Below are 13,598 nucleotides of genomic sequence, written 5' to 3' on the forward strand. Positions count from 1 at the left end.
TGGGCCTAAACAGTGTGGTAAGTCTTTAGGTGATGGCTATTGTGTATGTTTGACCTCTTCTAAATGTCTGTGCTGGCAATAAAAAGAAAAAGTTTCCAATTTAAATAGATAGAGAATAAAAACAATTTGCCAGTAATGTGAAAAAACCTACAGCACCTGGTGTTCACCTTTTTGGTCTCCCACCCAAGCACTAACCAGGCCCAACACTGCTTAGCTTCCAAGATCAGACGAGATTGGGCCTATCCAATGTGGTATGGCTGTAGGTGAGATGCATGCACTTTTTTGCCCTCTTCTACTTCTATCACTAGGTAAGCTAATAAAAAAGTTTCCTAACTGTTTTGGCTTAATGAAAAAAATCATGTTTTGGTTATGTAAAAAGACCTACAGGACATGATATTAGCAGGGGATCTTAAATGAAACTACTAAAGAGGCTCATACACTGTTTAGCTGCCAAAAGCAGTTGGAATTGGGCCTAAACAGTGTGGTAAGTCTTTAGGTGATGGCTATTGTGTCTGTTTGACCTCTTCCAAATGTCTGTACTGGCAATAAAAAGAAAAAGTTTCCAATTTAAATAGCTAGAGAATAAAAACAATTTGCCAGTAATGTGAAAAAACCTACAGCACCAGGTGTTCCCATGTGGTCTCCCACCCAAGTACTAACCAGGCCCAATACTGCTTAGCTTCCAAGATCAGGCCTATCCAATGTGGTATGGCTGTAGGTGAGATACATGCTCTTTTTTGCCCTCTTCTCTTCTATTACCAGGTAAGCTAATAAAAAAGCTTCCTAACTGTTTTTGCTTACTGAAAAAAATCATGTGTTGGTAATGTAAAAAGACCTACAGGACATGATATTAGCAGGGGATCTTAAATTAAACTACTAAAGAGGCTCAACACTGTTTAGCTGCCAAAAGCAGTTGGAATTGGGCCTAAACAGTGTGGTAAGTCTTTAGGTGATGGCTATTGTGTCTGTTTGACCTCTTACAAATGTCTCTACGGGCAATAAAAAGAAAAAGTTTCCAATTTAAATAGCTAGAGAATAAAAACAATTTGCCAGTAATGTGAAAAAACCTACAGCACCTGGTGTTCCCATATGGTCTCCCACCCAAGTACTAACGAGGCCCAACACTGCTTAGCTTCCAAGATCAGACGAGATTGGGCATATCCAATGTGGTATGGCTGTAGGTGAGATACAGGCACTTTTTTGCCCTCTTCTACTTCTATCACCAGGTAAGCTAATAAAAAAGTTTCGTAACTGTTTTTGCTTACTGAAAAAAATCATGTGTTGGCAATGTAAAAAGACCTACAGGACATGATATTAGCAGGGGATCTTAAATTAAACTACTAAAGAGGCTCAACACTGTTTAGCTGCCAAAAGCAGTTGGAATTGGGCCTAAACAGTGTGGTAAGTCTTTAGGTGATGGCTATTGTGTATGTTTGACCTCTTCTAAATGTCTGTGCTGGCAATAAAAAGAAAAAGTTTCCAATTTAAATAGATAGAGAATAAAAACAATTTGCCAGTAATGTGAAAAAACCTACAGCACCTGGTGTTCACCTTTTTGGTCTCCCACCCAAGCACTAACCAGGCCCAACACTGCTTAGCTTCCAAGATCAGACGAGATTGGGCCTATCCAATGTGGTATGGCTGTAGGTGAGATGCATGCACTTTTTTGCCCTCTTCTACTTCTATCACTAGGTAAGCTAATAAAAAAGTTTCCTAACTGTTTTGGCTTAATGAAAAAAATCATGTTTTGGTTATGTAAAAAGACCTACAGGACATGATATTAGCAGGGGATCTTAAATGAAACTACTAAAGAGGCTCATACACTGTTTAGCTGCCAAAAGCAGTTGGAATTGGGCCTAAACAGTGTGGTAAGTCTTTAGGTGATGGCTATTGTGTCTGTTTGACCTCTTCCAAATGTCTGTACAGGCAATAAAAAGAAAAAGTTTCCAATTTAAATAGCTAGAGAATAAAAACAATTTGCCAGTAATGTGAAAAAACCTAAAGCACCAGGTGTTCTCATGTGGTCTCCCACTCAAGTACTATCCAGGCCCAGCACTGCTTAGCTTCCAAGATCAGACGAGATTGAACCTATCCAATGTGGTATGGCTGTAGGTGAGATACATGCTCTTTTTTGCCCTCTTCTCTTCTATCACCAGGTAAGCTAATAAAAAAGCTTCCTAACTGTTTTTGCTTACTGAAAAAAATCATGTGTTGGCAATGTAAAAAGACCTACAGGACATGATATTAGCAGGGGATCTTAAATTAAACTACTAAAGAGGCTCAACACTGTTTAGCTGCCAAAAGCAGTTGGAATTGCCAGTAATCTGAAAAAACCTACAGCACCTGGTGTTCCCATGTGGTCTCCCACCCAAGTACTAACCAGGCCCAACACTGCTTAGCTTCCAAGATCAGACGAGATTGGGCCTATCCAATGTGGTATGGCTGTAGGTGAGATACATGCACTTTTTTGCCCTCTTCTACTTCTATCACCAGGTAAGCTAATAAAAAAGCTTCCTAACTGTTTTGGCTTAATGAAAAAAATCATGTTTTGTTAATGTAAAAAGACCTACAGGACATGATATTAGCAGGGGATCTTAAATTAAACTACTAAAGAGGCTCAACACTGTTTAGCTGCCAAAAGCAGTTGGAATTGGGCCTAAACAGTGTGGTAAGTCTTTAGGTGATGGCTATTGTGTCTGTTTGACCTCTTCCAAATGTCTGTACTGGCAATAAAAAGAAAAAGTTTCCAATTTAAATAGCTAGAGAATAAAAACAATTTGCCAGTAATGTGAAAAAACCTACAGCACCTGGTGTTCCCATGTGGTCTCCCACCCAAGTACTAACCAGGCCCAACACTGCTTAGCTTCCAAGATCAGACGAGATTGGGCATATCCAATGTGGTATGGCTGTAGGTAAGATACATGCTCTTTTTTGCCCTCTTCTCTTCTATCACCAGGTAAGCTAATAAAAAAGCTTCCTAACTGTTTTTGCTTACTGAAAAAAATCATGTGTTGGTAATGTAAAAAGACCTACAGGACATGATATTAGCAGAGGATCTTAAATTAAACTACTAAAGAGGCTCAACACTGTTTAGCTGCCAAAAGCAGTTGGAATTGGGCCTAAACAGTGTGTTAAGTCTTTCGGTGATGGCTATTGTGTCTGTTTGACCTCTTACAAATGTCTCTACAGGCAATAAAAAGAAAATGTTTCCAATTTAAATAGCTAGAGAATAAAAACAATTTGCCAGTAATGTGAAAAAACCTACAGCACCTGGTGTTCCCATGTGGTCTCCCACCCAAGTACTAACCAGGCCCAACACTGTTTAGCTTCCAAGATCAGACGAGATTGGGCCTATCCAATGTGGTATGGCTGTAGGTGAGATACATGCTCTTTTTTGCCCTCTTCTCTTCTATCACCAGGTAAGCTAATAAAAAAGCTTCCTAACTGTTTTTGCTTACTGAAAAAAATCATGTGTTGGTAATGTAAAAAGACCTACAGGACATGATATTAGCAGGGGATCTTATATTAAACTACTAAAGAGGCTCAACACTGTTTAGCTGCCAAAAGCAGTTGGAATTGGGCCTAAACAGTGTGGTAAGTCTTTAGGTGATGGCTATTGTGTCTGTTTGACCTCTTCCAAATGTCTGTACTGGCAATAAAAAGAAAAAGTTTCCAATTTAAATAGCTAGAGAATAAAAACAATTTGCCAGTAATGTGAAAAAACCTACAGCACCAGGTGTTCCCATGTGGTCTCCCACCCAAGTACTAACCAGGCCCAACACTGCTTAGCTTCCAAGATCAGACGAGATTGGGCCTATCCAATGTGGTATGGCTGTAGGTGAGATACATGATCTTTTTTGCCCTCTTCTCTTCTATCACCAGGTAAGCTAATAAAAAAGCTTCCTAACTGTTTTTGCTTACTGAAAAAAATCATGTGTTGGTAATGTAAAAAGACCTACAGGACATGATATTAGCAGGGGATCTTAAATTAAACTACTAAAGAGGCTCAACACTGTTTAGCTGCCAAAAGCAGTTGGAATTGGGCCTAAACAGTGTGGTAAGTCTTTAGGTGATGGCTATTGTGTCTGTTTGACCTCTTACAAATGTCTCTACAGGCAATAAAAAGAAAAAGTTTCCAATTTAAATAGCTAGAGAATAAAAACAATTTGCCAGTAATGTGAAAAAACCTACAGCACCTGGTGTTCCCATGTGGTCTCCCACCCAAGTACTAACCAGGCACAACACTGCTTAGCTTCCAAGATCAGACGAGATTGGGCATATCCAATGTGGTATGGCTGTAGGTGAGATACAGGCACTTTTTTGCCCTCTTCTACTTCTATCACCAGGTAAGCTAATAAAAAAGTTTCGTAACTGTTTTTGCTTATTGAAAAAAATCATGTGTTGGCAATGTAAAAAGACCTACAGGACATGATATTAGCAGGGGATCTTAAATTAAACTACTAAAGAGGCTCAACACTGTTTAGCTGCCAAAAGCAGTTGGAATTGGGCCTAAACAGTGTGGTAAGTCTTTAGGTGATGGCTATTGTGTATGTTTGACCTCTTCTAAATGTCTGTGCTGGCAATAAAAAGAAAAAGTTTCCAATTTAAATAGATAGAGAATAAAAACAATTTGCCAGTAATGTGAAAAAACCTACAGCACCTGGTGTTCCCATGTGGTCTCCCACCCAAGTACTAACTAGGCTCAACACTGCTTAGCTTCCAAGATCAGACGAGATTGGGCATATCCAATGTGGTATGGCTGTAGGTGAGATGCATGCACTTTTTTGCCCTCTTCTACTTCTATCACCAGGTAAGCTAATAAAAAAGTTTCCTAACTGTTTTGGCTTAATGAAAAAAATCATGTTTTGGTAATGTAAAAAGACCTACAGGACATGATATTAGCAGGGGATCTTAAATGAAACTACTAAAGAGGCTCATACACTGTTTAGCTGTCAAAAGCAGTTGGAATTGGGCCTAAACAGTGTGGTAAGTCTTTAATTGATGGCTATTGTGTCTGTTTGACCTCTTCCAAATGTCTCTACAGGCAATAAAAAGAAAAAGTTTCCAATTTAAATAGCTAGAGAATAAAAACAATTTGTCAGTAATGTGAAAAAACCAACAGCACCAGGTGTTCCCATGTGGTCTCCAACCCAAGCACTAACCAGGCCCAACACTGCTTAGCTTCCAAGATCAGACGAGATTGGGCATATCCAATGTGGTATGGCTGTAGGTGAGATACAGACACTTTTTTGCCCTCTTCTACTTCTATCACCAGGTAAGCTAATAAAAAAGTTTCGTAACTGTTTTTGCTTACTGAAAAAAATAATGTGTTGGCAATGTAAAAAGACCTACAGGACATGATATTAGCAGGGGATCTTAAATTAAACTACTAAAGAGGCTCAACACTGTTTAGCTGCCAAAAGCAGTTGGAATTGCCAGTAATGTGAAAAAACCTACAGCACCTGGTGTTCCCATGTGGTCTCCCACCCAAGTACTAACCAGGCCCAACACTGCTTAGCTTCCAAGATCAGACGAGATTGGGCCTATCCAATGTGGTATGGCTGTAGGTGAGATACATGCACTTTTTTGCCCTCTTCTACTTCTATCACCAGGTAAGCTAATAAAAAAGCTTCCTAACTGTTTTGGCTTAATGAAAAAAATCATGTTTTGTTAATGTAAAAAGACCTACAGGACATGATATTAGCAGGGGATCTTAAATTAAACTACTAAAGAGGCTCAACACTGTTTAGCTGCCAAAAGCAGTTGGAATTGGGCCTAAACTGTGTGGTAAGTCTTTAGGTGATGGCTATTGTGTCTGTTTGACCTCTTCCAAATGTCTGTACTGGCAATAAAAAGAAAAAGTTTCCAATTTAAATAGCTAGAGAATAAAAACAATTTGCCAGTAATGTGAAAAAACCTACAGCACCTGGTGTTCCCATGTGGTCTCCCACCCAAGTACTAACCAGGCCCAACACTGCTTAGCTTCCAAGATCAGACGAGATTGGGCCTATCCAATGTGGTATGGCTGTAGGTGAGATACATGCTCTTTTTTGCCCTCTTCTCTTCTATCACAAGGTAAGCTAATAAAAAAGCTTCCTAACTGTTTTTGCTTACTGAAAAAAATCATGTGTTGGTAATGTAAAAAGACCTACAGGACATGATATTAGCAGGGGATCTTAAATGAAACTACTAAAGAGGCTCAACACTGTTTAGCTGCCAAAAGCAGTTGGAATTGGGCCTAAACAGTGTGGTAAGTCTTTAGGTGATGGCTATTGTGTCTGTTTGACCTCTTACAAATGTCTCTACAGGCAATAAAAAGAAAAATTTTCCAATTTAAATAGCTAGAGAATAAAAACAATTTGCCAGTAATGTGAAAAACCTACAGCACCTGGTGTTCCAAGGTGGTCTCCCACCCAAGTACTAACCAGGCCCAACACTGCTTAGCTTCCAAGATCAGACGAGATTGGGCATATCCAATGTGGTACGGCTGTAGGTGAGATACAGGCACTTTTTTGCCCTCTTCTACTTCTATCACCAGGTAAGCTAATAAAAAAGTTTCGTAACTGTTTTTGCTTACTGAAAAAAATCATGTGTTGGCAATGTAAAAAGACCTACAGGACATGATATTAGCAGGGGATCTTAAATTAAACTACTAAAGAGGCTCAACACTGTTTAGCTGCCAAAAGCAGTTGGAATTGGGCCTAAACAGTATGGTAAGTCTTTAGGTGATGGCTATTGTGTCTGTTTGACCTCTTTCAAATGTCTGTACTGGCAATAAAAAGAAAAAGTTTCCAATTTAAATAGCTAGAGAATAAAAACAATTTGCCAGTAATGTGAAAAAACCTACAGCACCAGGTGTTCCCATGTGGTCTCCCACCCAAGTACTAACCAGGCCCAACACTGCTTAGCTTCCAAGATCAGACGAGATTGGGCCTATCCAATGTGGTATGGCTGTAGGTGAGATACATGATCTTTTTTGCCCTCTTCTCTTCTATCACCAGGTAAGCTAATAAAAAAGCTTCCTAACTGTTTTTGCTTACTGAAAAAAATCATGTGTTGGTAATGTAAAAAGACCTACAGGACATGTTATTAGCAGGGGATCTTAAATTAAACTACTAAAGAGGCTCAACACTGTTTAGCTGCCAAAAGCAGTTGGAATTGGGCCTAAACAGTGTGGTAAGTCTTTAGGTGATGGCTATTGTGTCTGTTTGACCTCTTACAAATGTCTCTACAGGCAATAAAAAGAAAAAGTTTCCAATTTAAATAGCTAGAGAATAAAAACAATTTGCCAGTAATGTGAAAAAACCTACAGCACCTGGTGTTCCCATGTGGTCTCCCACCCAAGTACTAACCAGGCCCAACACTGCTTAGCTTCCAAGATCAGACGAGATTGGGCATATCCAATGTGGTATGGCTGTAGGTGAGATACAGGCACTTTTTTGCCCTCTTCTACTTCTATCACCAGGTAAGCTAATAAAAAAGTTTCGTAACTGTTTTTGCTTACTGAAAAAAATCATGTGTTGGCAATGTAAAAAGACCTACAGGACATGATATTAGCAGGGGATCTTAAATTAAACTACTAAAGAGGCTCAACACTGTTTAGCTGCCAAAAGCAGTTGGAATTGGGCCTAAACAGTGTGGTAAGTCTTTAGGTGATGGCTATTGTGTATGTTTGACCTCTTCTAAATGTCTGTGCTGGCAATAAAAAGAAAAAGTTTCCAATTTAAATAGATAGAGAATAAAAACAATTTGCCAGTAATGTGAAAAAACCTACAGCACCTGGTGTTCCCATGTGGTCTCCCACCCAAGTACTAACTAGGCTCAACACTGCTTAGCTTCCAAGATCAGACGAGATTGGTCATATCCAATGTGGTATGGCTGTAGGTGAGATGCATGCACTTTTTTGCCCTCTTCTACTTCTATCACCAGGTAAGCTAATAAAAAAGTTTCCTAACTGTTTTGGCTTAATGAAAAAAATCATGTTTTGGTAATGTAAAAAGACCTACAGGACATGATATTAGCAGGGGATCTTAAATGAAACTACTAAAGAGGCTCATACACTGTTTAGCTGTCAAAAGCAGTTGGAATTGGGCCTAAACAGTGTGGTAAGTCTTTAATTGATGGCTATTGTGTCTGTTTGACCTCTTCCAAATGTCTCTACAGGCAATAAAAAGAAAAAGTTTCCAATTTAAATAGCTAGAGAATAAAAACAATTTGTCAGTAATGTGAAAAAACCAACAGCACCAGGTGTTCCCATGTGGTCTCCAACCCAAGCACTAACCAGGCCCAACACTGCTTAGCTTCCAAGATCAGACGAGATTGGGCATATCCAATGTGGTATGGCTGTAGGTGAGATACAGACACTTTTTTGCCCTCTTCTACTTCTATCACCAGGTAAGCTAATAAAAAAGTTTCGTAACTGTTTTTGCTTACTGAAAAAAATAATGTGTTGGCAATGTAAAAAGACCTACAGGACATGATATTAGCAGGGGATCTTAAATTAAACTACTAAAGAGGCTCAACACTGTTTAGCTGCCAAAAGCAGTTGGAATTGCCAGTAATGTGAAAAAACCTACAGCACCTGGTGTTCCCATGTGGTCTCCCACCCAAGTACTAACCAGGCCCAACACTGCTTAGCTTCCAAGATCAGACGAGATTGGGCCTATCCAATGTGGTATGGCTGTAGGTGAGATACATGCACTTTTTTGCCCTCTTCTACTTCTATCACCAGGTAAGCTAATAAAAAAGCTTCCTAACTGTTTTGGCTTAATGAAAAAAATCATGTTTTGTTAATGTAAAAAGACCTACAGGACATGATATTAGCAGGGGATCTTAAATTAAACTACTAAAGAGGCTCAACACTGTTTAGCTGCCAAAAGCAGTTGGAATTGGGCCTAAACTGTGTGGTAAGTCTTTAGGTGATGGCTATTGTGTCTGTTTGACCTCTTCCAAATGTCTGTACTGGCAATAAAAAGAAAAAGTTTCCAATTTAAATAGCTAGAGAATAAAAACAATTTGCCAGTAATGTGAAAAAACCTACAGCACCTGGTGTTCCCATGTGGTCTCCCACCCAAGTACTAACCAGGCCCAACACTGCTTAGCTTCCAAGATCAGACGAGATTGGGCCTATCCAATGTGGTATGGCTGTAGGTGAGATACATGCTCTTTTTTGCCCTCTTCTCTTCTATCACAAGGTAAGCTAATAAAAAAGCTTCCTAACTGTTTTTGCTTACTGAAAAAAATCATGTGTTGGTAATGTAAAAAGACCTACAGGACATGATATTAGCAGGGGATCTTAAATGAAACTACTAAAGAGGCTCAACACTGTTTAGCTGCCAAAAGCAGTTGGAATTGGGCCTAAACAGTGTGGTAAGTCTTTAGGTGATGGCTATTGTGTCTGTTTGACCTCTTACAAATGTCTCTACAGGCAATAAAAAGAAAAATTTTCCAATTTAAATAGCTAGAGAATAAAAACAATTTGCCAGTAATGTGAAAAACCTACAGCACCTGGTGTTCCAAGGTGGTCTCCCACCCAAGTACTAACCAGGCCCAACACTGCTTAGCTTCCAAGATCAGACGAGATTGGGCATATCCAATGTGGTACGGCTGTAGGTGAGATACAGGCACTTTTTTGCCCTCTTCTACTTCTATCACCAGGTAAGCTAATAAAAAAGTTTCGTAACTGTTTTTGCTTACTGAAAAAAATCATGTGTTGGCAATGTAAAAAGACCTACAGGACATGATATTAGCAGGGGATCTTAAATTAAACTACTAAAGAGGCTCAACACTGTTTAGCTGCCAAAAGCAGTTGGAATTGGGCCTAAACAGTGTGGTAAGTCTTTAGGTGATGGCTATTGTGTATGTTTGACCTCTTCTAAATGTCTGTGCTGGCAATAAAAAGAAAAAGTTTCTAATTTAAATAGATAGAGAATAAAAACAATTTGCCAGTAATGTGAAAAAACCTACAGCACCTGGTGTTCCCATGTGGTCTGCCACCCAAGTACTAATCAAGCCCAACACTGCTTAGCTTCCAAGATCAGACGAGATTGGGCCTATCCAATGTGGTATGGCTGTAGGTGAGATACATGCACTTTTTTGCCCTCTTCTCTTCTATCACCAGGTAAGCTAATAAAAAAGCTTCCTAACTGTTTTTGCTTACTGAAAAAAATCATGTGTTGGTAATGTAAAAAGACCTACAGGACATGATATTAGCAGGGGATCTTAAATTAAACTACTAAAGAGGCTCAACACTGTTTAGCTGCCAAAAGCAGTTGGAAATGGGCCTAAACAGTGTGTTAAGTCTTTCGGTGATGGCTATTGTGTCTGTTTGACCTCTTACAAATGTCTCTACAGGCAATAAAAAGAAAATGTTTCCAATTTAAATAGCTAGAGAATAAAAACAATTTGCCAGTAATGTGAAAAAACCTACAGCACCTGGTGTTCCCATGTGGTCTCCCACCCAAGTACTAACCAGGCCCAACACTGCTTAGCTTCCAAGATCAGACGAGATTGGGCCTATCCAATGTGGTATGGCTGTAGGTGAGACATATGCTCTTTTTTGCCCTCTTCTCTTCTATCACCAGGTAAGCTAATAAAAAAGCTTCCTAACTGTTTTTGCTTACTGAAAAAAATCATGTGTTGGTAATGTAAAAAGACCTACAGGACATGATATTAGCAGGGGATCTTAAATTAAACTACTAAAGAGGCTCAACACTGTTTAGCTGCCAAAAGCAGTTGGAATTGGGCCTAAACAGTGTGGTAAGTCTTTAGGTGATGGCTATTGTGTCTGTTTGACCTCTTCCAAATGTCTGTACTGGCAATAAAAAGAAAAAGTTTCCAATTTAAATAGCTAGAGAATAAAAACAATTTGCCAGTAATGTGAAAAAACCTACAGCACCAGGTGTTCCCATGTGGTCTCCCACCCAAGTACTAACCAGGCCCAACACTGCTTAGCTTCCAAGATCAGACGAGATTGGGCCTATCCAATGTGGTATGGCTGTAGGCGAGATACATGATCTTTTTTGCCCTCTTCTCTTCTATCACCAGGTAAGCTAATAAAAAAGCTTCCTAACTGTTTTTGCTTACTGAAAAAAATCATGTGTTGGTAATGTAAAAAGACCTACAGGACATGATATTAGCAGGGGATCTTAAATTAAACTACTAAAGAGGCTCAACACTGTTTAGCTGCCAAAAGCAGTTGGAATTGGGCCTAAACAGTGTGGTAAGTCTTTAGGTGATGGCTATTGTGTCTGTTTGACCTCTTACAAATGTCTCTACAGGCAATAAAAAGAAAAAGTTTCCAATTTAAATAGCTAGAGAATAAAAACAATTTGCCAGTAATGTGAAAAAACCTACAGCACCTGGTGTTCCCATGTGGTCTCCCACCCAAGTACTAACCAGGCCCAACACTGCTTAGCTTCCAAGATCAGACGAGATTGGGCATATCCAATGTGGTATGGCTGTAGGTGAGATACAGGCACTTTTTTGCCCTCTTCTACTTCTATCACCAGGTAAGCTAATAAAAAAGTTTCGTAACTGTTTTTGCTTACTGAAAAAAATCATGTGTTGGCAATGTAAAAAGACCTACAGGACATGATATTAGCAGGGGATCTTAAATTAAACTACTAAAGAGGCTCAACACTGTTTAGCTGCCAAAAGCAGTTGGAATTGGGCCTAAACAGTGTGGTAAGTCTTTAGGTGATGGCTATTGTGTATGTTTGACCTCTTCATGATATTAGCAGGGGATCTTAAATGAAACTACTAAAGAGGCTCAACACTGTTTAGCTGCCAAAAGCAGTTGGAATTGGGCCTAAACAGTGTGGTAAGTCTTTAGGTGATGGCTATTGTGTATGTTTGACCTCTTACAAATGTCTCTACAGGCAATAAAAAGAAAAAGTTTCCAATTTAAATAGCTAGAGAATAAAAACAATTTGCCAGTAATGTGAAAAACCTACAGCACCTGGTGTTCCCATGTGGTCTCCCACCCAAGTACTAACCAGGCCCAACACTGCTTAGCTTCCAAGATCAGACGAGATTGGGCATATCCAATGTGGTATGGCTGTAGGTGAGATACAGGCACTTTTTTGCCCTCTTCTACTTCTATCACCAGGTAAGCTAATAAAAAAGTTTCCTAACTGTTTTGGCTTAATGAAAAAAATCATGTTTTGGTTATGTAAAAAGACCTACAGGACATGATATTAGCAGGGGATCTTAAATGAAACTACTAAAGAGGCTTATACACTGTTTAGCTGCCAAAAGCAGTTGGAATTGGGCCTAAACAGTGTGGTAAGTCTTTAGGTGATGGCTATTGTGTCTGTTTGACCTCTTCCAAATGTCTGTACTGGCAATAAAAAGAAAAAGTTTCCAATTTAAATAGCTAGAGAATAAAAACAATTTGCCAGTAATGTGAAAAAACCTACAGCACCAGGTGTTCCCATGTGGTCTCCCACCCAAGTACTAACCAGGCCCAACACTGCTTAGCTTCCAAGATCAGACGAGATTGGGCCTATCCAATGTGGTATGGCTGTAGGTGAGATACATGCTCTTTTTTGCCCTCTTCTCTTCTATCACCAGGTAAGCTAATAAAAAAGCTTCCTAACTGTTTTTGCTTACTGAAAAAAATCATGTGTTGGTAATGTAAAAAGACCTACAGGACATGATATTAGCAGGGGATCTTAAATTAAACTACTAAAGAGGCTCAACACTGTTTAGCGGCCAAAAGCAGTTGGAATTGGGCCTAAACAGTGTGTTAAGTCTTTCGGTGATGGCTATTGTGTCTGTTTGACCTCTTACAAATGTCTCTACAGGCAATAAAAAGAAAATGTTTCCAATTTAAATAGCTAGAGAATAAAAACAATTTGCCAGTAATGTGAAAAAACCTACAGCACCTGGTGTCCCCATGTGGTCTCACACCCAAGTACTAACCAGGCCCAACACTGCTTAGCTTCCAAGATCAGACGAGATTGGGCCTATCCAATGTGGTATGGCTGTAGGTGAGATACATGCTCTTTTTTGCCCTCTTCTCTTCTATCACCAGGTAAGATAATAAAAAAGCTTCCTAACTGTTTTTGCTTACTGAAAAAAATCATGTGTTGGTAATGTAAAAAGACCTACAGGACATGATATTAGCAGGGGATCTTAAATTAAACTACTAAAGAGGCTCAACACTGTTTAGCTGCCAAAAGCAGTTGGAATTGGGCCTAAACAGTGTGGTAAGTCTTTAGGTGATGGCTATTGTGTCTGTTTGACCTCTTTCAAATGTCTGTACTGGCAATAAAAAGAAAAAGTTTCCAATTTAAATAGCTAGAGAATAAAAACAATTTGCCAGTAATGTGAAAAAACCTACAGCACCAGGTGTTCCCATGTGGTCTCCCACCCAAGTACTAACCAGGCCCAACACTGCTTAGCTTCCAAGATCAGACGAGATTGGGCCTATCCAATGTGGTATGGCTGTAGGTGAGATACATGCACTTTTTTGCCCTCTTCTACTTCTATCACCAGGTAAGCTAATAAAAAAGTTTCCTAACTGTTTTGGCTTAATGAAAAAAATCATGTTTTGGTAATGTAAAAAGACCTACAGGACATGATATTAGCAGGGG

General features: G+C 39.3%; 22 non-coding genes and 8 pseudogenes across 22 annotated transcripts; all 30 read right to left on the bottom strand.

Moving 5' to 3' along the window:
* Window positions 1-144: 144 nt before the first annotated feature.
* LOC146025168 (5S ribosomal RNA) lies at window positions 145-265 on the bottom strand (annotated as a pseudogene).
* Window positions 266-611: 346 nt separating this feature from the next.
* Window positions 612-720, bottom strand: LOC146025301 (5S ribosomal RNA; annotated as a pseudogene).
* Window positions 721-1,064: 344 nt separating this feature from the next.
* On the bottom strand, window positions 1,065-1,183 carry LOC146023812 (5S ribosomal RNA). Its single transcript, XR_014453216.1, has one exon. It is a non-coding gene; the product is annotated as a 5S ribosomal RNA (ribosomal RNA).
* A 345-nt stretch (window positions 1,184-1,528) lies between these two features.
* On the bottom strand, window positions 1,529-1,649 carry LOC146025169 (5S ribosomal RNA; annotated as a pseudogene).
* A 346-nt stretch (window positions 1,650-1,995) lies between these two features.
* Window positions 1,996-2,114, bottom strand: LOC146025104 (5S ribosomal RNA; annotated as a pseudogene).
* A 217-nt stretch (window positions 2,115-2,331) lies between these two features.
* On the bottom strand, window positions 2,332-2,450 carry LOC146021892 (5S ribosomal RNA). The gene has a single exon (XR_014451363.1). It is a non-coding gene; the product is annotated as a 5S ribosomal RNA (ribosomal RNA).
* A 345-nt stretch (window positions 2,451-2,795) lies between these two features.
* Window positions 2,796-2,914, bottom strand: LOC146022965 (5S ribosomal RNA). Its single transcript, XR_014452399.1, has one exon. It is a non-coding gene; the product is annotated as a 5S ribosomal RNA (ribosomal RNA).
* Window positions 2,915-3,258: 344 nt separating this feature from the next.
* LOC146022904 (5S ribosomal RNA) lies at window positions 3,259-3,377 on the bottom strand. Its single transcript, XR_014452340.1, has one exon. It is a non-coding gene; the product is annotated as a 5S ribosomal RNA (ribosomal RNA).
* Window positions 3,378-3,721: 344 nt separating this feature from the next.
* Window positions 3,722-3,840, bottom strand: LOC146022225 (5S ribosomal RNA). Its single transcript, XR_014451690.1, has one exon. It is a non-coding gene; the product is annotated as a 5S ribosomal RNA (ribosomal RNA).
* Window positions 3,841-4,184: 344 nt separating this feature from the next.
* LOC146023239 (5S ribosomal RNA) lies at window positions 4,185-4,303 on the bottom strand. Its single transcript, XR_014452662.1, has one exon. It is a non-coding gene; the product is annotated as a 5S ribosomal RNA (ribosomal RNA).
* Window positions 4,304-4,648: 345 nt separating this feature from the next.
* Window positions 4,649-4,767, bottom strand: LOC146024066 (5S ribosomal RNA). The gene has a single exon (XR_014453462.1). It is a non-coding gene; the product is annotated as a 5S ribosomal RNA (ribosomal RNA).
* A 346-nt stretch (window positions 4,768-5,113) lies between these two features.
* On the bottom strand, window positions 5,114-5,232 carry LOC146024882 (5S ribosomal RNA; annotated as a pseudogene).
* A 218-nt stretch (window positions 5,233-5,450) lies between these two features.
* On the bottom strand, window positions 5,451-5,569 carry LOC146021893 (5S ribosomal RNA). Its single transcript, XR_014451364.1, has one exon. It is a non-coding gene; the product is annotated as a 5S ribosomal RNA (ribosomal RNA).
* Window positions 5,570-5,914: 345 nt separating this feature from the next.
* On the bottom strand, window positions 5,915-6,033 carry LOC146021894 (5S ribosomal RNA). The gene has a single exon (XR_014451365.1). It is a non-coding gene; the product is annotated as a 5S ribosomal RNA (ribosomal RNA).
* Window positions 6,034-6,376: 343 nt separating this feature from the next.
* LOC146023077 (5S ribosomal RNA) lies at window positions 6,377-6,495 on the bottom strand. The gene has a single exon (XR_014452507.1). It is a non-coding gene; the product is annotated as a 5S ribosomal RNA (ribosomal RNA).
* Window positions 6,496-6,840: 345 nt separating this feature from the next.
* Window positions 6,841-6,959, bottom strand: LOC146022226 (5S ribosomal RNA). The gene has a single exon (XR_014451691.1). It is a non-coding gene; the product is annotated as a 5S ribosomal RNA (ribosomal RNA).
* A 344-nt stretch (window positions 6,960-7,303) lies between these two features.
* LOC146022978 (5S ribosomal RNA) lies at window positions 7,304-7,422 on the bottom strand. Its single transcript, XR_014452411.1, has one exon. It is a non-coding gene; the product is annotated as a 5S ribosomal RNA (ribosomal RNA).
* A 345-nt stretch (window positions 7,423-7,767) lies between these two features.
* On the bottom strand, window positions 7,768-7,886 carry LOC146024794 (5S ribosomal RNA; annotated as a pseudogene).
* A 346-nt stretch (window positions 7,887-8,232) lies between these two features.
* On the bottom strand, window positions 8,233-8,351 carry LOC146024883 (5S ribosomal RNA; annotated as a pseudogene).
* Window positions 8,352-8,569: 218 nt separating this feature from the next.
* LOC146021895 (5S ribosomal RNA) lies at window positions 8,570-8,688 on the bottom strand. Its single transcript, XR_014451366.1, has one exon. It is a non-coding gene; the product is annotated as a 5S ribosomal RNA (ribosomal RNA).
* Window positions 8,689-9,033: 345 nt separating this feature from the next.
* On the bottom strand, window positions 9,034-9,152 carry LOC146021896 (5S ribosomal RNA). Its single transcript, XR_014451367.1, has one exon. It is a non-coding gene; the product is annotated as a 5S ribosomal RNA (ribosomal RNA).
* Window positions 9,153-9,495: 343 nt separating this feature from the next.
* LOC146023078 (5S ribosomal RNA) lies at window positions 9,496-9,614 on the bottom strand. The gene has a single exon (XR_014452508.1). It is a non-coding gene; the product is annotated as a 5S ribosomal RNA (ribosomal RNA).
* A 345-nt stretch (window positions 9,615-9,959) lies between these two features.
* Window positions 9,960-10,078, bottom strand: LOC146024399 (5S ribosomal RNA). The gene has a single exon (XR_014453782.1). It is a non-coding gene; the product is annotated as a 5S ribosomal RNA (ribosomal RNA).
* Window positions 10,079-10,422: 344 nt separating this feature from the next.
* On the bottom strand, window positions 10,423-10,541 carry LOC146021897 (5S ribosomal RNA). The gene has a single exon (XR_014451368.1). It is a non-coding gene; the product is annotated as a 5S ribosomal RNA (ribosomal RNA).
* Window positions 10,542-10,885: 344 nt separating this feature from the next.
* LOC146022923 (5S ribosomal RNA) lies at window positions 10,886-11,004 on the bottom strand. Its single transcript, XR_014452359.1, has one exon. It is a non-coding gene; the product is annotated as a 5S ribosomal RNA (ribosomal RNA).
* A 344-nt stretch (window positions 11,005-11,348) lies between these two features.
* LOC146022989 (5S ribosomal RNA) lies at window positions 11,349-11,467 on the bottom strand. Its single transcript, XR_014452422.1, has one exon. It is a non-coding gene; the product is annotated as a 5S ribosomal RNA (ribosomal RNA).
* Window positions 11,468-11,947: 480 nt separating this feature from the next.
* Window positions 11,948-12,066, bottom strand: LOC146023001 (5S ribosomal RNA). Its single transcript, XR_014452433.1, has one exon. It is a non-coding gene; the product is annotated as a 5S ribosomal RNA (ribosomal RNA).
* Window positions 12,067-12,412: 346 nt separating this feature from the next.
* LOC146022227 (5S ribosomal RNA) lies at window positions 12,413-12,531 on the bottom strand. The gene has a single exon (XR_014451692.1). It is a non-coding gene; the product is annotated as a 5S ribosomal RNA (ribosomal RNA).
* A 344-nt stretch (window positions 12,532-12,875) lies between these two features.
* LOC146024886 (5S ribosomal RNA) lies at window positions 12,876-12,994 on the bottom strand (annotated as a pseudogene).
* Window positions 12,995-13,338: 344 nt separating this feature from the next.
* On the bottom strand, window positions 13,339-13,457 carry LOC146022228 (5S ribosomal RNA). Its single transcript, XR_014451693.1, has one exon. It is a non-coding gene; the product is annotated as a 5S ribosomal RNA (ribosomal RNA).
* Between the last annotated feature and the right edge of the window lie 141 nt (window positions 13,458-13,598).

The sequence above is a fragment of the Crinia signifera genome, chromosome 7 (genome assembly GCF_055691185.1).
Source record: "Crinia signifera chromosome 7, ASM5569118v1, whole genome shotgun sequence".
In the NCBI taxonomy this organism is placed as follows: domain Eukaryota; kingdom Metazoa; phylum Chordata; class Amphibia; order Anura; family Myobatrachidae; genus Crinia; species Crinia signifera.